Source organism: Nicotiana tomentosiformis, chromosome 1, assembly GCF_000390325.3.
Source record: "Nicotiana tomentosiformis chromosome 1, ASM39032v3, whole genome shotgun sequence".
Taxonomy (NCBI): Eukaryota; Viridiplantae; Streptophyta; class Magnoliopsida; order Solanales; family Solanaceae; genus Nicotiana; species Nicotiana tomentosiformis.
Window position 1 is genome coordinate 112260525 of NC_090812.1, and position 12533 is coordinate 112273057.

The following is a 12533-nucleotide window of genomic DNA, read 5'->3' on the forward strand; positions in this document are numbered from 1 at the left end:
TTATTAGAAGAAATTTATAATAAAATAATTATTCATAATTTTGCATCTCAAAAAGTTAGAAAGTTAGATTTTAAATAAATTATAGTATATAAGATTTTTTTTGGGGGGAAGGTTAAATTCTTCTTATACTAGTTTGGCTTTAGGCCTCCAATAGTTTTGAGCCGCCCATGATGTTTGTAAAACCGTAACATTTCGTCTACTTCCTTTCATCTTCTTACTTTAAGCTAGCATTTGGATATAGATCTGACTGAAACTTGAAAATAGAATTTTTGAAGTTGTATTGAAAAATAAATTTTGAAAGTTAAAGTTGTGTTTGAACTTGTATTTTATTTGAAGAAAAATTAAAGTTTTGTAAGTGGAAGAAAAAATTTCACCCAAAAACTACCCTGAACTTTAAAATTTTTGAATTTTTTTTCCAAAACATCATCATATTTATAGAATGATGGTTCTTTAGACAACAAACTACTAGAGGCTTTTGTGAGATTCATCATACATTTGATGGTAGCTTAGATGTTCAACTTGTGTTGCCAACTTGTGTCACTAAACTACCAGCACTAAATTTGATTGATCTCTTTAATTAGCATTATAGTAATGGAAAGGAAATACTTAACAAATAAGGTAATAACCAAAATTATGCCTTACCCGTTTGATCATTCTTTAATTTAAACGATTTTTTTCGATAAAATCAGTTTAATATATTTCATTTAAAACAATCACAAGTTTAATAAATAGATAAATGTTATTTTGGTAAAACATGCTGATTAATTCTCAGTGCAAATTTAAGAATCACTTATTTATATAACTTAAAAGAGTAGTGGAGTCTAAACCAAACATGTTGTTTATTAGTTTTGTGATTTTTAGCCTTCACTCATTGTCTAGTAAAAATTGATGACACATAAAATTAACGCTAGTCTTCGACTCAATAAGAACCCTCTTGACATAATATTTATCATAAAACGCTTCTTTTTAAACATATCTAAAATTAACGAGATCAGTAATCTCTTATCTATTACTGTTAGAAGAGTAGAAAAATCAATCTCAATTAGCCCCACAATATGAGCGGCATTCAATTTAACCTTCAAATCCTCAAATGCCTTCAAACAATCATTTTTGAAATTAAAGTTTACATCCTTCTCAAGAAACTTACACATGGGATTAACTATTTTAGAAAGATGTTTAATGAATCGTTGGTAGACACATGCATGGCCAAGTAATCTCCTAACGATCTTTTCATTACTAGAGGAAGCAGTTTAGAAATCACTTCAATCTTTGCCTTGTCAACTTTTGTCTCATTCTTTGAAATCTTATAGCCACGTACAATATTCTCTTGGGCCATGAAGCGATACTTATCTCAGTACTAAATTTATTTATTTACCCGTACCAAAACATAATCTAAATTCTCCAAGCGCCTTTCAAATGAATCCTCCACAATCGAGAAGCCATTCATGAATATTTCAAGTTGACCCTCCAACATATTCGTGAAAATGGTCTATCGTATATCTTTGAAATGTAACTGGTGCATGACATTATTCAAATAACATCCTTTTGAAAGCGAATATGGCATGAGGACAAGGAAATGTTGTCTTACTTTTATCCTCCATAACTATTAATATTTATTTGTAACCGGAATGCTCATTAAGGAAATAATAATAAGCACAACTCGTCAACCTATCAAGTATTTGATAATAAATAACAAAGGGAAATGGTCCCTTATTGTGACGCGATTGAGCTTTTTGTAACCCATGCACACTCATCATCCTGTCACCGTTCATATAGGAATCAACTCTTTCTTTTCATTGGTGATACCATCATACCATCCTTTTTGACACACATTGGACTAGACTTATCCAAGAGTGATCATGCATAAGTTAAACCACCCTAGCATCCAATCACTTAATAATTTTTTCTTCATGACTCTTGATTGCTTGATTTATTTTTATTTTTTATATATTCTACCAAGGGCTTGGTACTGCATTCCAACTTACTCTTATGCATACAAAGTGCAATGCTTGTACTCTAGATATTCGCAAAAGTCTAACCAATGACCTTTTTATTTTTCTAAGTACATCCAATGTTAAGTTTATCTTCACATCAGACAAGTAAGATGAGACAACAATGGTAGAAATACAATAAGCACCGAGAAATTCATATATGTGATGGGGATGGATGAAGTTTCAACTTAAATGTTAGTGGCTCCTCAATTGAGGGTTTTGTAGGCGGAGTCGTCATCCAAAAGCAATTTTTTGGAGTGTATTTGTAAGAACTTATTCCTTCTAAGGAATGAACATAATCCACGAAGTCTTCGATATCGTCCATTATTTAAGCATTACATATATGTCGTTCCAACCATGGTGTAACTTTTAGGCACATAGATCATCCAATTCAATTTGGTACACTCAATTTACAATTTGTACTGTTTTTTCATAAAATATGTATCTCAAACTTTGAGGGACGGGTTGATGATGTTTAGTGAGTGTAAATGATTTACTCTCTTACTTTCTATACATATCTTTATGCAGATAGTATTTGTCACGACCCAAGCCTCAGCGCGCTGAGTCTCAAGGGGGGTGAATGTGATGCCCATGGCCATGACAGAGGGCGGTTCAAGCAGGACTGACAGACTTCTAGGTTGGCAAGCTTTTGAAGAAGGGGTGACATGTCACCTTAGGCAAATCACACATCAGAATGAGAGAGACAAATGATGAGCTATATAAGGAATGACATAAGTTTATATGGTACGTGCGCTTTTGGAGCTCGAGGTGGCGTAGCCCAAAAAGATAAATATGTGCGGGCTTAGGCCCAAAACGGACAATACGTGCCATGGGTTTGGATCGTGACAGTTTAGTAGACGTCCGAGTCTTTGTATTCTTCCTAGCGATAATAGTGGTAAGCCTTTCCCTCTCTCCCCGTCGAGGCTATCTTGGGATATTATGCTTGATTTATTTTATTTGGGATTCATCATATTTCAAATGTGCTCAAATATTAGATGATGCACCATGTACTATGTGGGTTATGAAATTGTTGAGCAGAATTGCCCTTGCTATTATCTTATTGGTATATTATCTGCCTCAATTATATCATATGCATGTTGTTTCGCTTAATATTCATTAATGTGATTAAGGGTCTGCTTAGTGTTGTAGTAGCTTGTTAAGTGTTATCACAATTGATTCAATTTTTGCTCATGATAACCACTTCTTATTGAAGGGTAAAACAGGTAAAGCAATGACTCCAGGCCCATAAATCTAGGGGCCCTATTTTTAGCTAGTAGTAGATTTATAAATTAATTTGTCTTTAAATAATTTGACGTATCATAAAGTAAAAAAAAATACTCATTTGTCTTATTTTTATATGACATTTGACTAGACATGAAATTTAAGAAAGAAAGAAAAATTTATGAAATTTGTGGTTTAAAATAAGTCATAGACAATTATGTGGCTTAGATCACTCATTAAAGATAACACAAAAAGTTTATAATTAAATTATTTTTAAAATATGTCATTCACTTATGGACAAATCAATAAAGAAAGAGTATCTCATAAATTGGGATGGAATGAGTAAAATATTTTATTAAAAATGAATAGAGAAACCTATGATCGGTGAGATCTGAATAATTCGAGACGTGAAAATATATGAAAATATATTTGATTTTCTATTTAATGGTAGAAAGTTAAGATTACTAAATAATGACATTTTTTAAAAAAACATTGTCTTAACACCAAAAGTTCCTTAAAACATAATAATAATTCTGATATTGATGATTTATACTTATTTTTTGATTTAAAAGTATTAAGAAAAATATTCTGAATAGAAGATAATACTCTAATCTACATACTCAATTAAATGAAACAACTCGATTCATGTTCAAATACCTATAATACTTGTAAAATAATATTAATAGCACTTGTAACAGCTCATCATATGTGGAAGAACGCTTTCCAAAGTTAAAATTAATAAAATCTTATCTAAAATCAATAATGTTTCAAGTTAGATAACATGAATAAGCTATGTTATTATCTAAAAAAATTATTAGAATAAATTACTTACAGGAAATATATTAATAATTTTTTTTTCGTTAAAAGGAAATTTTTCATTTAACCAAGTATCAGAATGTACATATGACTTAGTTTGATTCATGAGTTAAATCTCAAGTGAATCAGGACTATGCGAAATGTAGAGCTATATTTAAACCACTAAAATTGTATATCTCATACAACTCAAATCTATGTAGGGTAGCTATTCAAACAATTTAAACGACTCTGCCAACTACAAAAATTTTGACCATATATATGCAGTTGCTATATGATTTCTCAGATCAGTTTCCTGTCACCCCTTTTTGTTGTCCGGATCTTCTCTTATTTCTTTCCGCCCATATATGATATACATTGCTGCAAATACGAATCAAATGATACATGCTCCTTGTGTTTTACTGCTTGTTTTCTTGGTTGTCTAGGCGACTTTCTCCCCCATCTTTTGACTTGTTTCTGTTCTTCTATCCATCGCATAAGTGTGCTCCATACTGAGTTAGAGTAGGAGCAAGCAAAGAAAAGATGAGGTAGAGATTCCACATCATTAGAATTACACAAGACACATTCTTGCAGAACTTTTATATTCCATTTCATCAATCTGTCTTGACAACCTCTTATGGGCAGCTAGCCAAAGGATAAAGTGGTGCCTAGGTAGAATGTTTTTGTTTAGCACCAAACCTCGCCATGGTACCTTCTGAAAATGGGTCTAAAAAAATTAAGAACATAGACTTCTAATATATACAAAGTTGTTTTCTTCTTAAATTAAGACCTTTTATCAAGATTTGATTTTAAGCCACCAATTTTATTGAACCATCGTAGGTAATAATATGTATATAAGACTAGTATAAATGTGTTATCGATAGTAAATATGAGGTTAGATTTTTTCAGTACTACTAGGATAGTTTGTTAAATATGAAATTTGAGTATTGTACTTTTGTGATGAAAAAACTGAACATTAATTCTGCTTTGTTATAAATATATATTATATTATGGATGTTCATTTAGTACTCCGTTGTAAATAAACTTTTTGAAGAAGCTTATTCATATGAGACTCCACCGTAAATATGTTTATCTATTTAGTACTCTATTGGAAATAAGCCTATTGAAGAAGCTTATCCTTTCGGTACTCCGTTATGGATAAATATTACCCATGGTAGAATATTATCTATATATGACACAACAACTTAGAGTAGCAGCTTACAAGTAGCTTGCAGCAGCAGCTTGCAGTAGCTGCTTACACAACAGCTTCCTTTCTTCTATAAATAGAGGAGAATTGAGCTCATTATGTACATAAGTTTGAAGTTTGAATAATATATCAGCTTATCTCTATACTTGTCTTTACTTTACTGTCTTTATTTTATAACACGTTATCAGCACGAGACTCTGCCATCTCGAGCAAATACTTTGAAAGTACCAGAGGTACGAACTTTCCTTTTCTAATTAATGTCAAATCTTTCTAAACTTGAATTTGTAGCACTGGATATATCGGGCAAAAGCTACATGTCTTTGGTGTTTGATGCCGAAATTCATCTTGATGCGATGGGTTTGGCAGACACCATCAAGGACAAAATTCAGGCATCAAACTAAGACCGTGCCAAAGCAATTATATTCCTACGCCATCACCTTGATAAGGGCCTGAAAATAGAATATCTTACTGTTAAAGATCCAGTCATACTGTGGAATAATTTGAAAGATAGATATGACCACCTGAAGATGGTCGTTCTTCCACAGACACGTTATGATTGGACTCATCTAAGGCTACAAAATTTTAAATCCATCAATGAGTATAATTCTACTATGTTCAGAATTATTTCCCAATTGAAACTATGTGGTGATAATATTATTGATCATGATATGTTGGAGAAAATTTTCACCATTTTTCATACCTCGAATATGCTTCTGCAACAGCAATATCGAGAGATGGGATTCAAAAAATATTCTGAACTTATCTCACATCTTCTTGTAGCCGAGTAACATAATGGTTTATTAATGAAAAACCATGAAAGCCGACCTACTGGTCCTTATCCATTCCCTGAAGTGAATGAGACAAATTTACACCAAGCTAAGCATAGAAGATAACGTGACCCTAGTCGTGGTCATGATCGTGGTTGGGGAGGAAACTCTAATCGTGGTAATAACAATGCACCAAAGAACCATCCTCACCACCAGCAGTGGAAAAGGAAGGAACAAAAGCATGAAGCGATGCAAGCAGCAAAGCCAGAAAATGCATGCTATATATGTGGAGGAAAAGGGCACTGGTCACGTACATGTCGTAAGCCAAAGCACCTGGTTGAGATGTAGTAGATAGTATGGTTATGTAATTGTTGTACATAAATAAAAGTTATGCTTTGAAAATGATGTTTACAATCATATTTATTTTGTTTATGTCATTTTGAAGAATATGGATAATCCTCAAATTATGTTTGGATCAAAGACCAATCACGAAGATATTTGTGTAATTGATAGTGGAACAACTCATGCCATATTCAAAGATCATAAATACTTTTCTTATTTGCGCAAGGAAAAAGCAAATGTTTCAATAATTTTCGGTAATATAAGTTTGATTGAAGGCTCCAGAAGAACTACTGTATTTCTGTCTAAGGGAACAAAACTTATTATCGGCAATGCATTGTTCTCCTCCAAGCCACGAAGAAACTTGTTGAGTTTTATAGATATCCACCGAAATAGGTATCATGTTGAGACAATAGATGAAATGAACGTGGAATATCTTTGTATTACAAAGAATATTTCTGGCCAGAAATATATTGTAGAAAAGTTACCAACTTTATCTTCTGGCTTATACTATTCAAAGATTAATACAGTTGAAGCACACTCTATCGCAAACCAACAGTTTACTGATTCAAATACTTTTTTGATTTGGCATGGCCGTTTGGGCCATCCTGGATCAATAATGACGAGACAAATTACTGAAAATTCAAGTGGGCATCCATTAAAGAACCTGCAGATTTTTACAAATGGTGAATTTTCTTGTGATGCTTATTATCAAGGCAAAATGATCACTAGACCATCACCAATGAAGTTTGTCATTGAGTCCCCTGCCTTTTTAGAACGTATACATGGGGGTATATGTGGACCTATTCACCCACCAAGTGAGCTGTTTAGATATTTTATGGTCATAATAGATGCATTTTCAAGATGGTCTCGTGTGTGCCTACTATCATCTCGCAACATGGCGTTTGCAAAGTTATTAGCCCAAATAATTCGATTAAGGGCACAATTCCCAGATTATCCTATAAAGGCTATTCGTCTTGATAATGCTGGAGAATTCTCATCTCAAGCTTTTGATAATTACTGTCTATTAGTTGGAATAAAAATTGAACATCCTGTAGCTTATGTTCATACTCAAAATGGCCTTGCAGGGTCATTTATTAAACGACTGCAATTGATAGCAAGACCACTACTTATGAAAACAAATTTTCCCACTTATGTTTGGGGCCATGCTATCTTGCACGCAACATTACTTATCCGTCTCAGACCAACATATTATAATAAATATTCTTCGTCACAGTTAATTTTTGGTCATGAACCAAATATTGCCCATCTATAAATTTTTGGATGTGCTGTATATGTGCCAGTAGCACCACCACAATGCAGTAAGATGGGCTCCCAAAGAAGGTTAGGAATATATATTGGGTTTGAATCACCCTCTATTATTCTCTATCTTGAATCATTAACGAGAGATTTATTTACTGCTCGATTTGCAGATTGTCGATTTGATGAAATAAATTTTCCACAATTATGGGGAGAGAAAAAGGAAATCAAAAGAGAAATTGTGTGGAAAGTTTTATCATTATCTCACTTTGATCCACGTACCCCTATATGTAATCAGGAGGTCCAGAAGATCATCCATTTACAGAATATAGCAAATCAAATGCAGACGCATTTACTGATTTGAAAAGGATAACTAAGTCGCATATCCCTGCAGAGAATGTGCTTATCCGAATTGATGTGCCAGCAGGACCATCTTTTAGCATGAGAGTTAGTGAACCTAAAGCACGCCTGAAGCGTGGTAGACCTTTGGGTTCTAAGGATCGAAATCCTAGAAAAAGAAAATCGACAAATGATCAAAATGATATTATGAAAGGATCTTTTGAAGAGACCCAAGATCTAATTAGTTTTGAGATTCCTGAATAAATCAATGATCCCAAGACTTAAGTGAGTGAGGAACTTTTAATAAGTTCTACTGCTGATGGAATTAATTTAAATCGATCTAAAATAGTAGTGGATAATATTTTTTTGCATATAATGTTGCACTTAAAATTATGCAAGATAGTGAGAATCTTGAACCTCGATCTGTCGAAGAATGTTGACAAGGATCTGATTGGCCAAAATGGCAAGAGTCAATTCAATCGGAATTGAAGTCACTTGCTAAAAGAGAGGTCTTTGGACCAGTAGTCCAAACACCTACTGGTATAAAGCTAGTTGGTCATAAATGGGGTTTTGTGCAAAAAAGGAATGATAAAAATGAAGTTCAAAGATACAAGGCTCGCCTTGTTGCACAAGGATTCTCACAACGACCTGGAGTCGATTATGAAGAAACATATTCACCAGTTATTGATGCCATAACATTTCGATATCTCATCAGTTTAGCCTTACGTGAAATGCTTGAAATACATCTAATGGATGTGGTTACAACTTATTTGTACGGGGCACTTGATAATGAAATTTACATGAAAATCCCTGAAGGATTTAAAATGCCTGAAGCATATTCAAAAACTCGGGAAATGTACTAAATCAGATTACAAAGATCTTTGTACGGTTTAAAGCAATCTGGGCGCATGTGGTATAATCGCCTCAATGAATATTTGCTGAAAGAGGGTTACATAAATGATGTTATTTGTCCATGCATTTTTATAAAAAAAATATCTTCAGAATTTGTTATACTTGTTGTTTATGTTGATGACATAAATCTTGTTGGAACTTTAGAAGAGCTCCAAAAGGCAATTGAATATCTTAAGAAAGAATATGAGATGAAAGATCTTGGAAAGACAAAACTTTATCTTGGTCTGCAAATTGAACATTTAGCATACGAGATCTTTATCCATCAATCTGCCTATTCAGAAAGGGTCTTAAAACGCTTTCACATGGACAAAGCGCACCCATTGAGTACATAAATAGATGTTCGATCACTTGAAGTGAATAAAGATTTGTTCCGACCTCCAGAAGAGGATGAGGAACTCCTTGGTCCTGAAGTACCCTATCTCAGTACAATTGGTGCACTAATGTATCATGCTAATGTTACAAGGCCTAACATAACATTTTCTGTTAATTTACTAGCAAGATATAGTTCTTCTCCTACACGGAGACACTGGAACGGAGTTAAGCATATATTGCGATATTTAAAGGGAACTCTTGATATGAGTTTGTTTTATGCTAACAAAGATAGTGTAGATCTTGTTAGTTATGCAGATGCATATTATTTATCTAATCCCTATAAAACTAGATCTCAAACCGGGTATGTTTTTGCATGTGGAGGTACTATTATATCATGGCGCTCCACAAAGGGATCTATTGTTGCTACTTCTTCAAATCATGCTGAAATAATAGCTATTCATGAAGCAAGTAGGGAATGTGTATGGTTGAGATCAATAATTCATTTTATTCAGGAAAAATATGGTTTGGAAAGTGAGAAAAGACCCACAATTTTATGCGAAGACAATGCTGCATGCATAGCCCAATTGAAGGGGAGGGGGGGTATAAAAGGAGATAGAACGAATCACATTTCACCAAAATTATTCTACACACAATCTTAAGAAAAATGGTGATATTGATGTGCAACAAATCCAGTCAAGTGATAATCCAGCAGATTTATTCACTAAATCTTTACCAACTTCAACTTTTGAGAAGATGGTATACAAGATTGGAATGCGAAGACTTAAATATTTGAAACAAGGTTTTCATCAGGGGAGTAAAATACGCGATGTACTCTTTTTTTCTTACTACGGTTTTTTCCCATAGGGTTTTTCTTATAAGGTTTTTAATGAGGCAACTAGCAATGCATATTACTAAATATGTGTACACTTTTTCCTTCACTATGATTTTTCCCACAAGGTTTTTTTCTAGTAAGATTTTAACGAGGCACATTATCTTTTAATGAATATCCAATGGGGAGTGTTATAAATATATTATATTATGGATGTTCATTTAATACTTCGTTGTAAATAAGCTTCCTGAAGAAGCTTATCCATATGAGACTCGGTCATGAATATGTTTATCTATTTAGTACTCTATTTGAAATAAGCCCCCTGAAGACGTTTATCCTTTCGGTAATCCGTTATGGATAAATATTACCCGTGGTAGAAGATTATCTATATCTGGCACAACAACTTAGAGTATCAACTTACAAACAGCTTACACATCAGCTTGCAGTAGCAGCTTACAAGCAACTTACACAGCAACTTGCAGTAGCAATTTACACATCAACTTCCTTTCTTTTATAAATAGAGAAGAATTGAGTTCATTATGTACATAAATTTGAAGTTTGAATAATATATTAGTTTCTCTCTATACTTGTCACACCTCCTTTTTACCCCCTCCCCCCAAAGGATAAATATGTATTATGGATGGTGGGTTAAATCGTTTTTCAAATTAAAGTGACAAACTTGATTAAGGATTATTTTATTGCTCAGAGTCGCCACTTGGATTTGATTTTCGGGTGTTCCAAGTCACCTTTTATTTGAATCCCTAGACAAAGGAAGGTTTGACTATTTTATTATTGGTCTGCAAAAACAAAGTTCGGGTAAGGAAATCTGTTGAATTGAGAGAAGGTGTAAGGCATTCCTCGAATTCCGTGGTTCTAGCACGGTCGTTTTATTGACTACAACTTGGCTTGAATTAATTTTGGATAACCTGTGTTTTATTGGTTTTCATGTTTTAACTATGTCCGTTTTAATTGTTTTATTGGATTTATAAAAATTATCTTGAAATAAGTCGCGCGTACGTGTATTTATTTTGTTTGGTGTGTCAAAGACATGTCACGCGTACGTGTACACAATTAATAACACTTTATTATTATCAAGAATGTTTGGTCAAAGTCGCGAACACGTACTTTGATTTATGTTAAAAATCAAAATTATGTCACGCAAACGTATAAATAATCACGATAATTTGATTAATTAAGAGTGTGCCTAAAAGCATGCTATCGATGTTAATTCTTACTATATTTGGGGTTCCTTGTTAGGCCAAAAGATTATGAATATAGTGAGCGAGAGAAAGATGTGAACTTCAGTTTCCATGAATTTCCAGCAAAAGCAATCATATTCACCAAAAAGGAAACTTAACAAATTATCAACATTCTGTTAGAAGCTTAGCAAACCAAACCAACTCTTAGATCATATACTATCAAAACCAAACAAATATCCTTAAAGCAAAATATAATTTTAATCTTATGTCCGGTAGCCCAAATTACCCAACTTCAAATTAAACCACACGACAAACTTTTCATTTTCCAAGACTATACGGTGACCTACCAAATTCAATTACAACGAAACCTCGTTCAAACTAATCTATTTAACAAATAATAGAAATACACAAATGGAACCTAAAACCATAACCATTACCACTAAGTTGTAGTTGTAAGCTAATAAAGAGAAACTAAAAATCAGTATAATGTTATAATAATTTTTTTGCCAAGAAAGAATCGTCTCCATAAACACATAAACAGTGCACAAATAATGTAAGCTCAACAACATTAAGCATCAAGCCATGGATGAAATAAATATCGAAAGTAAAGATGGCCCTATATTGATAAAATTCTAACCTTTTGCTACGTACAAAAAAAGTCAACAATTTCGGCTTCGGAAATGAAAATCGACGGCGACGTTCGCTGACTGGAAAACCTCTAACGGGATACCTCGACTTGCACCTGAACAAAGACTCGGACCACGACCTTCGACGACCTCGAAGCTCGCCGGAACACTCGAGATGAACTAGTGACCAATGAACAGAGCATAAAGTTGCTGCTGCGTTTTGCCTTTTTCCTCAGATTCCCTTCTTCTTTTCTACCAGGGTTCGACTTTGAAATAGACAGATCGCCTAGGATTTAGCTAAGGGAATAGAAGGATTCATGGAGATTTTGTGCTAGTGGGGTGTGCGGCCGAGAGTTTTCGAGAGGTGGGGTGGTCGTTTTTCATTTTTTATGTGTAGATTAGGGAGATGCTCCTGTTGTTCTGAGGTTGAGCCCCCTGAGAGGTGGGGGATGCTAAGATATATAGAGAAAATGTGGGTAACGGCTAGGGTTGAAGAAGAGGGTTGGCAGCTGAAAATAGGGTACGAGGTTTGTAAGCGGGGGACAAAGTGTGAGGGACAAGCATGAGGGCAAGCGTGAGGAACAATGAAGAGTGGAGTAGGGAGCAAAGTATGGGGGACAAATAAAAGTGGAGTGGGGACACGCCTGAGAAGATGTGAGCGGAAAATATTCAAGCACGATAAAAAATTAGATGCTCACAGTACTTATCTTTACTTTACTGTCTTTATTTTATAACATGC